Here is a 15407-nt window from a genome sequence, read left to right as displayed (position 1 = left end):
TACTTCTAAAGTAAAGAACATTAATGTCCATATTTATTCCTTTGCCCTTTCATGATTTCACATAATAGAATGAAAATCTACAATTGACTGTTGTCAACTTTGAGTGGAACTTTTCTACCTTACAGTTCACTGGCTTTTTTTCTCCCCATGATTCCAAATTGACCATGGTATGAAATTAGATGATAATTAAGGGGTGACTCTGTGCCTGGGTGTGTATAATATCTATAACTGTTGGCATTCTGGAGCCATTTGTAAATTTTTTCTTATGTTTTTAGATTATACTTTAGATATTGGTCTAGACTTTTCTTAATTATTTAGATTTTTAATTTTTTGTTATTTTTACTTGTTTAATATATATTTTAAGACTAATTTTGAAATTGTTTTATCCTCTCTTTTACTTTTTCTTTTGAAATGGCAAGCTGGAGATCAGAAGGAAGTAAGGCAATGGTGAAACTAGCCTATACCTTACCAAGAGAAGTTGGATGCCATTTTTCTCTCAGTGGCCCTCCTCCCCTCCTATAGTGGATTCCCACTTTTCCTTAGATGAAGCATTTGCCACGAAAATTACTCTTCAAGGATTATATTTGCCTCTGATTTCTTCTGTTAGTATGATAAACCTAAGCAGGACTATAAAGACTTTATACACAAAGATTAGCCTTATACATTACTCTAACACTGATCCTGTTTTTATTCAAAATATCATGTATTTTAGTTTAAAATACATTGTTTCACACAGTGTAAACCAACACTGAGTTAATGGTAAGTCAAACTTTTAACTGATAAAATTAACCAAACTGTTTGTCATTATTGAGACAAAATCTTGTAATTATTTAAGTTCCTATATGGAAGAAAATTTCATTGTTACTGAAACTTTTCCAGACCAAACAATTTCATCCTAAGGTTGTGCATGTAGTTTTGAATTAAATTAAAACTAGCAGTTATAGAAAAGAACAAAATTGCAACTAAATAGCCAAGAAAATGACTCTAATGAAAAAGAACAAATAAAATGTCATATATTCCTTAATTTCAAGTTTATGAACGCACAAGCACATTCAGCCAGAGTGCATTTTAGTAATGAACTACATTAGACCTTTAAATTATTGGGGAAAAACATCCAGAAGGAGGCCCTTTTCAAAAAAAATCCTGCGGTCTTATAGCTATGGGTTGTATTCATTCCATTGCAGAACTGAATCTAGAGTTTGGTTCTTGAATTCCTTTCTTGTCAGACAAATTATTCAGATCCATTTCTAATAAAGAATAAACTGTTGAAGAAATAGCTAGTAGATATTTTCCAGAAAGGGTTCGCTATTTTTCTTTACATATGTATTCAGAATGTCAAGTATCTTGTACATTTTGGTATCAGCTTACATAAATAGCAATTACTGATGTTTTTAAAGCCCAATTAAAAATAAATGATTTCAAAAAAATGATGAGACTAGATTTCTATGGGAATGAAGTTAAACATTGTACTTACTGAGAAATTTGTATCATTTAACATTGTATTCTAAAATAGTAAAAGCTAAAAATAAAAATAATAAAATTGATAAATTAAAAAATATTCTTTCAAAAAGTATCATTTTATCCATAAGTATCTTAAAATTTTATACAGATGCTTACACAAGTAACTCTAAAAGGCTTTTCTTCATGCTCGTAGTTAGTGTTCAACAATTCAATTCTATAATAGATTCTATTACATGATAGTATAATTTTATTTGAAACAATGCTACATATAGTTCAAAAGTGTTAATAAAATAACTGTTCAATTTAAAAAATAGTATTGTTTCTTATCTCTATTATAGCCATGGACTTGCACAAAAACTGTTAAGGGGGTATTCTGAGTGATAAAACATCACCACAATTACAGTCAGATCAAGTGTCCTTTTTAAGGAGTAATGATGATCTAAAAATAATTATACACAACTATCTTTCCCTCTACTGTTTTATGTCTTTGAGTTTCAGTGAAATTAATAGGTCACTTTCTCTTCAAATCTTTGTGTATACTAATACCATTATGATGTTGTAGCTTTCAAACTTTTTATCTTAAGATCACCTTTGTACACTCTCTCTGATTTGGAAAACAAAACAAAACCCAAAACTGTAGCAGGAATAAAGAAGGGACTTACCCGTTGCTCCAGAGTGCCAGCTGGGTTTAACCCACTACTGAAGGGAAGGAAGAGGCATCCCCTTCCCTTGCATACTAATCTAGTGGCTCTGTGCTTAGTATTATAGCACCACTGACTTTTATCAGCTGCCAAACAGTGACATCTGATGTGCTTGCCTGTCCATCTACCTATGCTAGCATGTCAAAGTAAGAGTCCACAATCTAAACAATATCTCAAATGTCTTAGTGATATTTAAGGAGTGGGATTACATGAGCTGCTTTTGCAGGCCTCTTTAATTTAGAAATGAATTTTGGCTACAAGCTTTAGCAAGCTCATGGAGGGGAAGAGCAGTGAATTTGAAAGTGGGAAAAAAGTGTAAAGATAACACAATTTCTTTATTGTGGTGAGGACTTTGAATCTTCCCTGTAGAAGAGAGACCAAGAGCAAATGGTCAGTATTCTAAGACTGGAGTTCTTCTACCCTGTAAGACTTCTCCAGAGATGAGACCAATGATGGATGGACTCCAAATTGAACTGTATTGGTTAGTCCTTCATCTGAAGGCTTTTCTTTTTCCTCTTGCCAAATGAGAGTGTGGGCGGAGCCAGATTCAAGCAGTTTGTTCCAAGAAAGGGGGTGTGGTCTGGGCAAAGGCAGGAAAGCAATATGACAGTGACTGTTAGTCACTGGGAAGGTGAGGAGGTGGTGGAAAAACATGATGTGTTTTCTTTAGCAAGTTTTCTAAATCTGCATCATATATTCCTACTCGACCCAGTATTTCTATTCCAAAAGAGTTTTGAAAGATTTAAGAAACAGTCTATATAACTAGGGCTCTGTATTGTCAAAGCTCTTTTATCTCCCTTCACTACTAACAGTTACACAGTTTCCTTTCTGTTTTTGCCATGGATGCCATCTCACTATTTAGGTTTCCATTTTTGTGCAGGGAGGTAAATAATTACAGAGAAACCTTCAAATCACAAAAGAGGTGGTAGAGTGGAGTGGGTGGCATGAGGGTCGTACCAAAGGAGTGGGGTATCTATTTAGTAGCTCCAATTTTTATATGGTTCTGTTGTTTAAAATATACTTATTTATTCCCTTTACTCATAGCTACCCCAATCTTGATTTAATCACCATGTACATTAGGGGCCAACAAATAGATATTTGAGCACATGTGAGACATACAAAATTCCCCACAGCCCATCACTTAGGTTTCTGCCTTCCTTTGGTGTTCAGAGAAAGTTTGATAATTGTCACCTGAGCACACAGCCATTACGTAGTAGGAAAAGCATGCTAAACTTGATGAAGTGGGTGGTTGCAAAGTCTTATTTCAGGAGTCCCTCAAAATATTTCCAAACATCTGCTCATTGATATTTCAAATTCCATTAATAGGGACAAAGCCTTTCAATCCAAATTAAAGAGAATTTAAAATGCAAATGCAAGGGACATAATACAAATAAGAATAACCAACACATATAGCACTTATTATGAGCAAGGCACTATCCTAAGCATTTTAAATGTGGTATATATGACTGATATTTGGTTCTTTACTGAGAATAGGGTTTGATTAATACAAGGAGAGTTTAGATTTAAGGTGCCTTGGTACCTAAAAGTTTGGGATACCCCTCACCAGCCAAGGTGGGATATCCAGGACAAACTGCTGAATCCCCAATTTACCTAGCACAGGTTTTGAAATGTACCACAGTTAAGGAAGAAATTTAGTTCCTCTTATTCTTTTCTCTAGCTGTTTGTAAGACATAACATTGGTTACTGTGTGATAACTCAATGGTATATCAAGAGCAAGATTCTTGCCACGATAAGGGGATCAAGGGATGATTTAGGAAAGGAAGATAGATTCTCTTTTATGATACAATTTTTGGCGATTAAAGGTGTATATTTAGTAATCTATTATGGATCTGTTTTTCTGCTTTTTGATATTTGTTCTGCTTTTTGAGTGGTGTTTCAAGTTTTCCTCACAAAGGTGGCTTTTTGAATGGCTTAGTTATTTATTTGAGAAAGAATCATTAAGATGTTAAATTGGGAGAACCGTATTCCACTCCGCCCCCAAAGGTAGGCATTGCTTTCTCTACATTATCAGTAAGGGCCTCTGGTAAATCATTCTAATGTCCCCCCAAATTTAGGAATTTCCTGCCTTTCTCACAGAAACCTTTCCTGCTGCATGTTAAAAGAATTCCTTCTTGTCCTATCATTAGTGGAAACAGGGAAGCAGTTTTCCTGTCACTCAGGCATCCTTCTTTATATATAGTCTTTGTTGTTTTTTAAAATGAAAGTTTGTGTGCTATTGTAAAAATAGTACTGTGAGCTTCTTCTAAAGTCAGAGGTCAGGTGCACTTGGCAAAGCTCATTTTTGTTTTATCAACTGAGAAGGAAAATGTCCCAATGAGGACGAAAGGACTAAAAATTGAAGAAAGGTTTATTTTCAGGTTACATTTAATTCACTGTGATTATTGAAGTTCTGAATAGACATATAATGAAAGGGAAACCCACTATAGCACTCTGATTCCTTCAATCCCTAACATGATCTATTTCTCTCACTTCACAGGCCTAAATACTACTCAAGAAATACCTTTTTAAAATGGATTCCAAGATTTTTTTTTTTAATTTTGTAATTAACGAGGCTACATTTAGTTATATTAAGTAGTCAAGAATGCTGATTTTTAAAGTTTTATTAAAGGTGTAAGTTTAGGCTGGTAAAATATTTAGCAGGGTATGTTAGATATTGTTAGAACACATTTTTAAAAAGTTAACTTTTTTAATAAAAGGAAAAGCTTGGAATGTTAAGTTTAGGTCCTGGGCCCTCACCCCGTCCCTGCCCTTAGGAATTTTGGCATAGAGCCTCACCCCACCCTAGGAACCCTGCAGATCTACAATAAGCCACCGCCTCTACCCTTAGGAATCCTGAACATTAAAATTTTAGACTTTGCCACTTCCAAGCTTCCACTTTCAAACCGGCCAATGGAAACTTGACAGCTACCCCTTTCCTCAAAGTAGCCATACCTAGACCTGCCAGTCTCCCCTTCCTGGACAAAGAACTTTCCACCAACCATCCTTTATAAACCCTACTGTTCCCTTGGCTTGGGGCTGTCGCCATTTTCTTAGGCTTCAGTTCATCTGCGCATGGCCCGACAATAAAACTCCTTTTGATAAAAAAAAAAAAAAAAAAAAAAAAAAAAAATTACTTTCTAGCATCAAGGTTTAGGCTGTTTTTCTAATTAATATTTTACTTTGAGGTATATGGTGCAAGGTGGGGAGGTGATGGGGGGCGGAGATGAGAAGGGAGAGTGGGTTGTATAGTTTTAAACATAGCCTGCTTGGCAAATTTCAGTTACTGAATTATCTTTCATCTTTACATTTGCCTTATAAAACACAAGGATAATTCTGTCTGTATTCTAAGGCTGACCATGAAGAAACTTGTATCACAAAATATGTTATAAATTTACGTTGAGACAAGACCTTGAATTCTATTTTGGGAAAATATTCCACTCCAAAATTTTGTACCATTTCAGCATTAATTTTTTTTACCCCCCAATAATTCTCTGTAACTAACCCTTAAATGTGGATCTAAACGCATGACTTATCATTCCAGCCAAGTGTGAAATGCTTGGTGGAGAGCAGGGAGAACTGACAAAGTTAGTGATTGATCTCAGAATGTAAGCTCCTTGAGGGCAGGAGCTTTGTCATGCTCACTGTTGTGTATCTAAAGAATCAGCAATATTTGTAGAATGAGTGAATGTTAGTTATATCTGTCTGCCCTTACCATTGTGGTTTTAGCTCAGAGGAATTTTCACTGATGGTTCAGAAATCCTCTTTTGGAACATGGATCTCATGTTCAGTGTGACTGGCTGATTGAGGAATAGTTGGCATTAAGTTTATTGGGATTTTGTCTGGATTTTTATCCTTTGTGTAGCTTTCACTGCTCTAGGGAAAGGAAGCCAGTTTTGGAGAAAATTTCCTCATGGGTAACTTTTGATAACTCTGATTTCTCCACTTCTTTTCCTTCTGGAAAATATAATTAGTCAGTGTTTCAGATAGAAACAGAGACCTTCCTCTTGACTCAGGGCCAAATTGGAGCAGGGAGATCCTGAAGAGTAATTACCTGGGGAAACAAAGAGTCTGACTACAGAGACTGCAGTCCCAGCCTCATTTTCTGCAATGCATTTGAACTCCCCAGAGTCTTCAGGAAATGCTTCTGTGATAATCAAGGTGCAGACTGCCTCTATAAAGGACAGAGGTTCAAATGGATCAGGATATTTGGATGCTCAAAAATTAAAAGAAAGACAGTGTGGGGGGAGTTGGGGAGAGTAGGTAGTAGGAATAAACACATTATTTCTGAGATATTTTAAAAAAGCCATCTGATTAGATTTTTTTTGTCTTCTGAGTGGGCTCATGAAGATAAATCTTAAAAATACAACCTGAAACAATTTGATCAGTGTCCTTATCACTTGTCTGTCCCACACATCTATTTCCTCAACTAGACTATGAGTTCCTCAGGAATTACACCTTATTCCTCAACTTTTAGGTTTCTGTAGCTTTAATGCTTAACATATAAAGGTCTTTTAAAAACATCTGAAAGTAGGTGAACATCTGAACACCTACTTTCTGGACAATCAATTTGGATGTTTGATGTCAGGACACCTCTGTCTACTGCCTCTGTATATATAGCTCATGAGTCACAAATATGAAGCCAAGGGGAATTAGAGGGGAAATGCATGCTCCATGAGAACAGGGACCTTGTTAGTCTGGTTCATTGTTGTCTCCTCAGTGCCAAAAACAGAACCTGGCCATTGTATGTACTCAGTATTTGTTGAATGGATGAATGAATACACTGATAAATTCTAGTTATCCTGCCTCTTCTGTTGGGTCAGTTCAAGAATCAGTTGGTCTATGGTAGCCTCCAAAGAGCTCATAGAGGCCAACATGACTTAGGAGATAAAGTTTCTGATGCTAATTTTGACTTAATTTTTAATTATCAAGACATTGAAAAGTTGCACTTACCAGGAATGGCTGATAAGCAAGTTTCTGAGAGATCAAACAAGAGAAAAGAGAGAGAATTTAAATGATGGCAATTAATTTAGTTGAGAAAAAGGACTATGTGTATATGAGAAATAACTTTGGGCAAATATAAGGTTGACTAGTCTGGAGTCCCAGACTGTAAGTTCTGTGGAAACTCAGAAAAGGTGTAGAATGGAAAGAACCCTTGGCAGTGTGCCAGAAGACCTACATTTTAGTCCTAGTTCCAAAAAATTGCTCTGTGACCTTGTGAAAATTACTTGACTTCTGTGGACCTTAGTTCCCCATCTCTAATATATAGGTTACTAGGTAATACCTCTTTTCTGAATGTGAACCTTTGCTGAACACTAATCCTGTAGTGACCTTTTTTTCCCAAGAAAATCCTTTGCTCTTAATTTCTCTGATTACAATTGAATATTACATTTAAAATACTATAGAAAAATACACAAAATAGTTAACAGTAGTTTTCTTGGAGTGGTGGGAGTATGGGTAATTAAAATATTTTTCTTTGTGTTTTTGTATATTTTCTGTTTTATATTATAATAAATTTGTGTTACTTTATTTTTTAAAAGATGCAATAAATGCTATTGTTAAAAGAAGATACCATATCTTCTGTGTAATAAAAGATGTTTCTTCCTAAATGTGATGTGCAATGTTCCATTGTTTACAATTAATATTTAAATGAATATATTTTCTTCATTTGACACAAGTACTATCTTACTAAGTAAACACAGTGACATAGTATAATTTAGGAAAATACAGACTTTGGAGCCAATTAGACTTGGGCTTGAACCCTGGCATTTACTAGTTTCCTATCTTGAGCCAGGAGTTTGGCATTTCTGAGTCTCTGTTTCCTTACTTATAAAAGGGGGATAATAATACATATCTCAAAATGAGCTTGTGAGTATTAAATGAGGAATGTTTATAAAGCGTTTACCTCAGTGTTTAGCATGAAGTAGCTCATCATACTTGCTACACTTCCCTAAATTAATTATTTTGTAGGAAACTTATACAATGAAGTATTTAGAAAGTTATGCATTAGTTTTCATTTTGTTTTACCCTTTAAAAATATTTTTATTCTCATATTTCCTTTTCTGACTGTATGCCAAGAACTCACTAGGAAAATAGTTAAGATTAACTTATGAAAATAAATCAGTCTCTTCACAGCTATTGAAACTATTGTTTTATCGAAATAAAACAGCTTTTTATTTTTTTTCCTTTTCTGGCTGTTTTTGTTGAGGAATCATTTGGGATTTGAAATAACAATTGTTTAACAGTAACTGTCTATGTCTACAACAAATCAGCTTTTAAACGTTAAAAAACAAATTAGACCTTGAAGATTAATTGTAATAAAAAATAAATAGAAAAGCTTTTTATAATACTTTTCCTTAGAATCCAGAAGTCATCTATGTCTGCTATCTGCTCTTGTTCTCTGTACCAGTGAACTTGAACTGTGGCTGTGGCCTGGACTCAGCATTCAAATACAACATACTGACCTCTGGTTGTAGAGATATCTTGCAGATGCTGAAGAACAAATATAGAATTCACAGGTTGGAAGAAACTGTGGCACCATATACCATGATTTGAGATGCCAATTGCAGTAAATGTGCGTATTTATTCATCATGATTATTGATGGCTGGCTATAATTAATCCAAACAGGGAGCTGCTGGGCATTCTTTTGAGCTTTATAGTGTGCTTTACAGTCAGTTATAAGTTATTTTTATCTTAAATCATAGAATTGTGTTTAATCAGAAAATTATTATTCACTTTTCCAAAAGCCGTTTTTCAGATTAGGAAACAAATTAGTTGAAAGTCTTCATTTTGTTGGACTTGATTATGTGTTGAGTATATATCTAGTCACAGTCTTTATTATTGGTCACAGTAGCATGGGCAATGCTATAACTTGTTAAGAGCCTTGGCTATGGCTTAGAGGACTTGGGCCAAAATCTCAACTCTGCCACTAGCTGGTTGAAGCTGGTTATAGGAACTTGGAAAGGCTCTTAACATTTCTGGAACTCAGGTTCTTTGTAACAATATGCTCAGCCTACCTTGAGGTTTTGAGATTCATTTCAGATAAATAATTTGAAAACCTTCTGTAAAGAATGAAGTTATACTGATATATGAATAGTGTTAAATATCAATAGCTAGTCTTGTCTCACAATGCATAAATAAGTGTGTAGGATTCGTGGTAAAATTTTCCCTGTAAATCCTGACCTCCCTTCCCACAGTCCTAGAGTCCTCTATTATCTAGAAATTATATCAGATTACAATTTGGCCTCAAGACCAGAGAGGAAATACTTGAGGTCCTTCTCTCAGGTGAGCCGTGGGTGAGACATAATGTCTAGCCCAGCCCTTGAGGCCTAATGCTCAGAGATGCATTAACACAGGGAAGGAATGCAGCAGGAGAGTTGATTTATGGAAACAGCAGGCACGTGTGCCTGATAGTGTCTGCTGAAAGCAAGCTTCCTAAACTGATAGCAATGCTTATTATTTCTCAGTTACAATGTTTTCTATGTCTCCCTTCCTGTATCTGGTACAAGTTAAGTCCCTGTCCTGCTTTTCATGCCTTGGACCAGCAATGGGCAGTGGTTCCATTTAGACAGAGAGCCCAGAGAAGGCTTCAATCCTAGTTTGGTTTGACCTAGGTGATTGAATCCTGCTGTTTCTTGTAGGCGATAGGGAGTCTCGTCAATCCTGACAAGGATTGCTCTGCTCTGACTGTGAACTGAGCAGAAAATAGATATTGCTTCACACATTGATTCTTCAGAAGGGTATTTTATGGCTAGTTAGGAGAATTTGATTGCTTTTAGGTCTGGCAGAACATAATCTACTTGCAGATGACAGTCTAAGCATTGTCATCCTAAGCTGGAGGATTGACACAGAGCAAACATAAAAAGAACACAAGATAAACCATGCATTGCTCTGAGACATTGAGCAAATCATTTCATTCTTTCTGCGCTCCTTGTGTATAAAATATAAATGATCTCTGAGGGCCTTTCCTTCTCCTTACTCCTTCAATAACTTCTGCAATTTATCTATAAATTCTGAACTCCGTCATGCAGTATGGCTGGATTGCCTTGGTAAACACAGGTGCTACAACATAAGTAGATCCTGACAGGCTGCTACAGGGACTTTGCATCTGGTTTAAGGAATAGAAGAGAAAATGACGCTATTATCCTAATTGTCAAGGCCCTGAAACCCAAGTATATGGTGGCCATGAACTAACTGGTTCAGTTTGAGCTGTTACTAATTGGTCCAGTTTTAGCTGCTGCTAACCACACCCTAAGTTTCCTTTTTGAAAATGATCTGCTTCTCATTTAAATGCCAGTTTGGAGGTCTGCTCCAGTGCCACCCTTTCTTCTCTCTCCTCCAGCATTCCACCAGCTGAGATGGTGAAATACAATACTGGGCAATTACATTTGAGAAATGGGTATTGGCAGGTATTTAGAGATTGCATATTGAAGATTTAAATAACTTCTAAATTTTGCTGACTAGATTTTTTTCTCCTCCATACAGTTGTTCTAATTGGAACTTTTAGGTTTTCAAAAAAGCATCCCCTCCTTTTTTTAATTAAAAGGAAATTCATTCCTTGGATAATTGGGCTACTTGTTACTGGACTCAGCTTATGGTCTGAGTACCCAAAGACAAATGGCCAAGCCATGGAACTACCATGGAGTTATTTCTGAGATCCTTGGATTTCTTTTCTTGTTCACTCTGAGGTCATGCAGCTGGAAGCTTTCCTCACATATGCTTTTCAAAAAGTTACATTGATTTGTTCCTCTCTGGGCTTGTGTCTCCATTACGGGGGCAGTTTCAGAAGGCTTAAAACCAAACCTGCCCTCTGAGGTCAATAGAAAATGGTTGAACTGAGGTAGAATAACTTGATCTGCTGTTGGAAGTGTCATTAACTGGGGAACATATGGTCAGAGAAATTCTAGTGGTTTTCTTCTTTATCCTATTGGGGAAACAAAACCAAACAGTCCAGTGAAAGAAAGATTAGAGGTGACTTTTATGGAAATGCCTTACTGTGTCCATTCGACTGTTCATATATTTTGCCTATAATCCTTATTTTGTTATTGACTTGCATAATAATTTCAGTGGTTTTTTTCTTTTTTCTTTTTTACAAATTGCTAGTGGATAATGGTTCCTAAAACCGTCAGATTAAATTTCCTTTGTCTTAGTCAGGTAATTAGTGAACTGTTATTAAAACACTTACATTGTCCAGAAGAGACAATTTATAAAGCAGATAATCATTTTGAAGTTTGTCTTGGAAGTCTTAGCTTTTTTGTGTGTTTTTTAAAAGTGGAATTTCCCCTATATTCATATATAATGCACATTCCTATGCTATTTTGCACTTACTCTGACATTTCCATAGCATATTCCACGCACAATCTCAGAGAGAAAACTTTTTCTTACATCCCTGGATACCTACAAGAAACAGAACGAAAGAAATTCTATCTAAATCTCACTGGGATTTAATAAAATTTAGTCGGGTGTATTGTTTTCACACTAGGATGAATAAATTAGTTAGATACAGAAAGCAGGCAAATCCAGAACATCTAACCTCTTGGCTAAGGATGGAACTACTTTAACAATCTAAGTTTTTAAAATCCAGAGATTTATCTTTACAGCTTTAGCACTTGCATCCAGAAGAGGTATTGAGTCATTTCCCCAAAACATAATTTTAGCAGGCGTAGATTAATGTCTATGAATTTGTGTTTTGGTCTGAAGCCTTAGGCACATTTGTTATAATAAGAAATCCATTGAAATCCATTGCTGTGTTTACTACAAAGAAGGATGTTGTCAATGTTAATATTTCTAGGAGGACTTCCTAGAGAAAATATCTTAGTTCATAGTATTGGGAATAACCAGGCTTCTCCTGTGCTACTAGTTTTTTTTTTTCCTTCTCATAGACACTATGAATCTTAATATTGGTTGTGTTTCCCTATGTGTTAGAGCTCATTTCACAGCCAATAATTCAATAGAGATAAGAGCTGGGATTGCCTAAACTTATCACTTGACATTTTTTTTTAACAATATCTATGATGATTTATTTTCCTAAACCAACATTTAGGTCACATGACCCCACAAAGAAATTTTATTCTTCCAGGTAGAAGAGGTAGATTAGAATACATAGACTAAACTGAATAACACAATATTGGGATTTCCAGAAAGCTGTTGATTTATAGAAATAGAATATTTGAAATTGGAACTATTCCAGTAAAGCCAGATCACTTTAACTATATGACAATGCTTTAATGAAAAAAAAATTAGTCCCCACTTAACAGTCTTTTACATATAATGTTTAATACCATTGTTAGAACTAGATTTATTTAATCTCCTCCTAATTGCAATATATAATCCTTTACCACTCTGTGGCTTTCTTCAGTCTTTAAAAACACATTTTATCAACCTGAAGTTTTATAACCATATTAGTCTGCATTTGATTTAGGTGATGTAAATTTAGGTGATGTAAAAGATTTACTAATACTACTTCTTGTTTTATTTATTAAGGGGTATAATGGCTACAGAGTATTCATTTTATTTTTCTTTAAATGTACATGTGCATTATCTTTATTTTCTATGTATGTAGTACTTCATAATAAATTTTCAAGATTAAAACAAATCCATGAACTGGAGCTGCTCTTTTTTTCCTTGTAAAAGTTGGGTGGTGGTTTCATTTTCAAAGAACAGATATATAGAGTTATTCTTTAGTAGTTCAGAAGAAGATAGGTTCTGTTTTGTGCTTTTACAAGGGCTAAAGGGATTACAAACATGTACAGATTACCTTTATGTACAAAATTGGGTACATATAGAAAAACTCTACACCTACAGACTCTCCAAACAGGGTAGAAACAAACTTTGAAGTGTTGATTGCATTTGCTAGACTTAGATAATTTTTCTAATGAGCAAATGAAAACTTTAGAAATACCCAACCTGTTGAATTAGTAAATACTTCTTGATACCTCCTATGCCAAAAGTCAGAGCAACACAATGAAATTTGAAGTTAGCTGACACAGTTAAATTATTTGAAAAGCCTAGCAGTGCAAAAGACACATAATACTAATGTAGGTACCATCTTAATAGCACTATAAGATAATAGAGACACTAATGTCATAAAACATCAAATAGTGCCAGTGACATCACAAGACAACATATGATCACCCAACAACAGGCTTTTAAAAGTAAGTGCTATGACTTCAAAGGACACTGAAACTTGACTGGTCTAGGAAAACTTCCTGCACAGGATGGGGCTTCAACTTGGCTTTGAGGAATGTTTAAAATTTGAAAAGATGAAATGCATATTGGAGGGGGGCATTTGAGGGTGAGTGATGATGGGCGATGGGTAGAGAAAAGAAGAAACAATTGTGGGACAGTAAATTATGTGACAGGCACTGTGCTTATACCTTTATCTCATTTGTGGGGAAAGCATTCTATGATTATTAAATGATGTGGCATGCTCTGAAGTCAGACTGCCTAAATTTACCATTTTTCAGGTATGTGAGGCTTACCCTCTAAGTTTCAGTTTCCCTATCTGTAACAAAGGCATAATAGTGTGTATTTCTAGGGTTATTTTGAGATTAAATGAGATGGCTCTCAAAAGCACTTAACTCAGTATCTGCCATATATCAAGTGCTCAATAAATGTTAGCAGCTATTATTATTGTTTTGGTGGTGGTTGTATGTAGGTCCAGGTGAACTTTCACCTTTACGTAGAGGTTTCTACTCTAGCCCTCATTGATTTTCTCTTCTTGTGAACTTAGTGCCTCTATAATACACTTTTGGTTTTAGTTATTTACTGTGTTGCTCTGTTCGTTTGGAAGCTCCTTAAGACGAGGGATCTTGTCATATGTTTCCTATCACCAAAGTGCCTAGTCCAGAGTTGAGCGCACAGTAGGTGTGGAGTACATTGATTATGTAGGTTATTGCATCAGGAGATAGAATGGTTAGTTGTTTCAGGATGTCTGTGTTGCTTTATACTATGTCCCTCAACCCAACTTTGAGTGATACCCAAAGATTCCTCTCCTCAACCCCGAAAATAAGTCTTCACACCACACTAATCATCTTAGGTAAGGTGTAAAATACTCATAAATTTGCACAGCAAGAGAAGACATGAGAAATCTTCTCATCTAACATCTTCAGAAAACAAAACTAAGGTGCAGAGAGGTTGTGTAATTTGCCCAAGGCCATATAATCTGTAGGTAGAAGAGCTGGGATTAGAATACACGTCTTTTCTCTGCTGGTTTAGTCCATACAGGCTTACGGCAAATGGACTGTACATCAACAGATATTAGTCTGGGTAGTTGAGACTCTAGTGATATTTTTTCTTTTATCAAGATAGAGGTTTGTTTTTTTTTTTTTAAATAGTTTATAGTTTTTTTGTTTTTTTTAATTAAATTCAGTTTTGTTGAGATATATTCACATATCATACAGTCATCCATGGTGTACACATGGTGTTCACAGTACCATCATATAGTTACGCATTCATCACCCCAGTCTGTTTTTGAGCATTTTCCTTATACCACAAAGAATCAGAATAAGAATAAAAAATAAAAGTAAAAGAGAGCACGCAAATCACCCCCACTTCCCACCCTATTTTTCATTTAGTTTTTGTCCCCATTTTTCTACTCATCCATCCATACACTGGATAAAGGGAGTGCGATCCACAAGGTTTTCACAATCACACTGTCACCCATTGTAAGCTACATTGTTATACAGTCGTCTTCAAGAGTCAAGGGTTGGAGTTTGATAGTTTCAGGGTACTTACTTCTAGCTATTCCGATACATTAAAACCTAAAAAAGGTTAGCTATATAGCGAATAAGAATATCCACCCGAGTGACCTCTCAACTCCATTTGAAATCTCTCAGCCAGTGAAACTTTATTTTGTTTCATTTCGCATCCCCCTTTTGGTCAAGCAGATGTTCTCAATCCCATGATGCCGGGTCCAGATTCATCCCTGGGAGTCATATCCTGTGTTGCCAGGGAGATTTACACCCCTGGGAGTCACAACCCACGTAGTGGGGGAGGGCAGTGAGTTTACCTGCTGAGTTGGCTTAGCTAAAGAGAGAGGGCCACATCTGAGCAACAGAGAGGTACTGGGGAGACTCTTAGGTACAATTATAAGCAGGTTTAGCCTCTCCTTTGCAGTAACGAGCTTCATAAGGGCAAGCCCCAAGATAGAGGCCTCGGCATACCAAACCATCAATCCTCAATGTTTGTGAGAACATCTAAATTGTTTATAGTTTTGACAGCACTTTTACCTTGTATGTAAGTTCCAT

The sequence above is a fragment of the Choloepus didactylus genome, chromosome 13 (assembly GCF_015220235.1).
Source record: "Choloepus didactylus isolate mChoDid1 chromosome 13, mChoDid1.pri, whole genome shotgun sequence".
Lineage (NCBI taxonomy): Eukaryota > Metazoa > Chordata > Mammalia > Pilosa > Megalonychidae > Choloepus > Choloepus didactylus.
The sequence above is the reverse complement of the archived record's forward strand: the minus strand, read 5'-3'. Positions refer to the sequence as shown.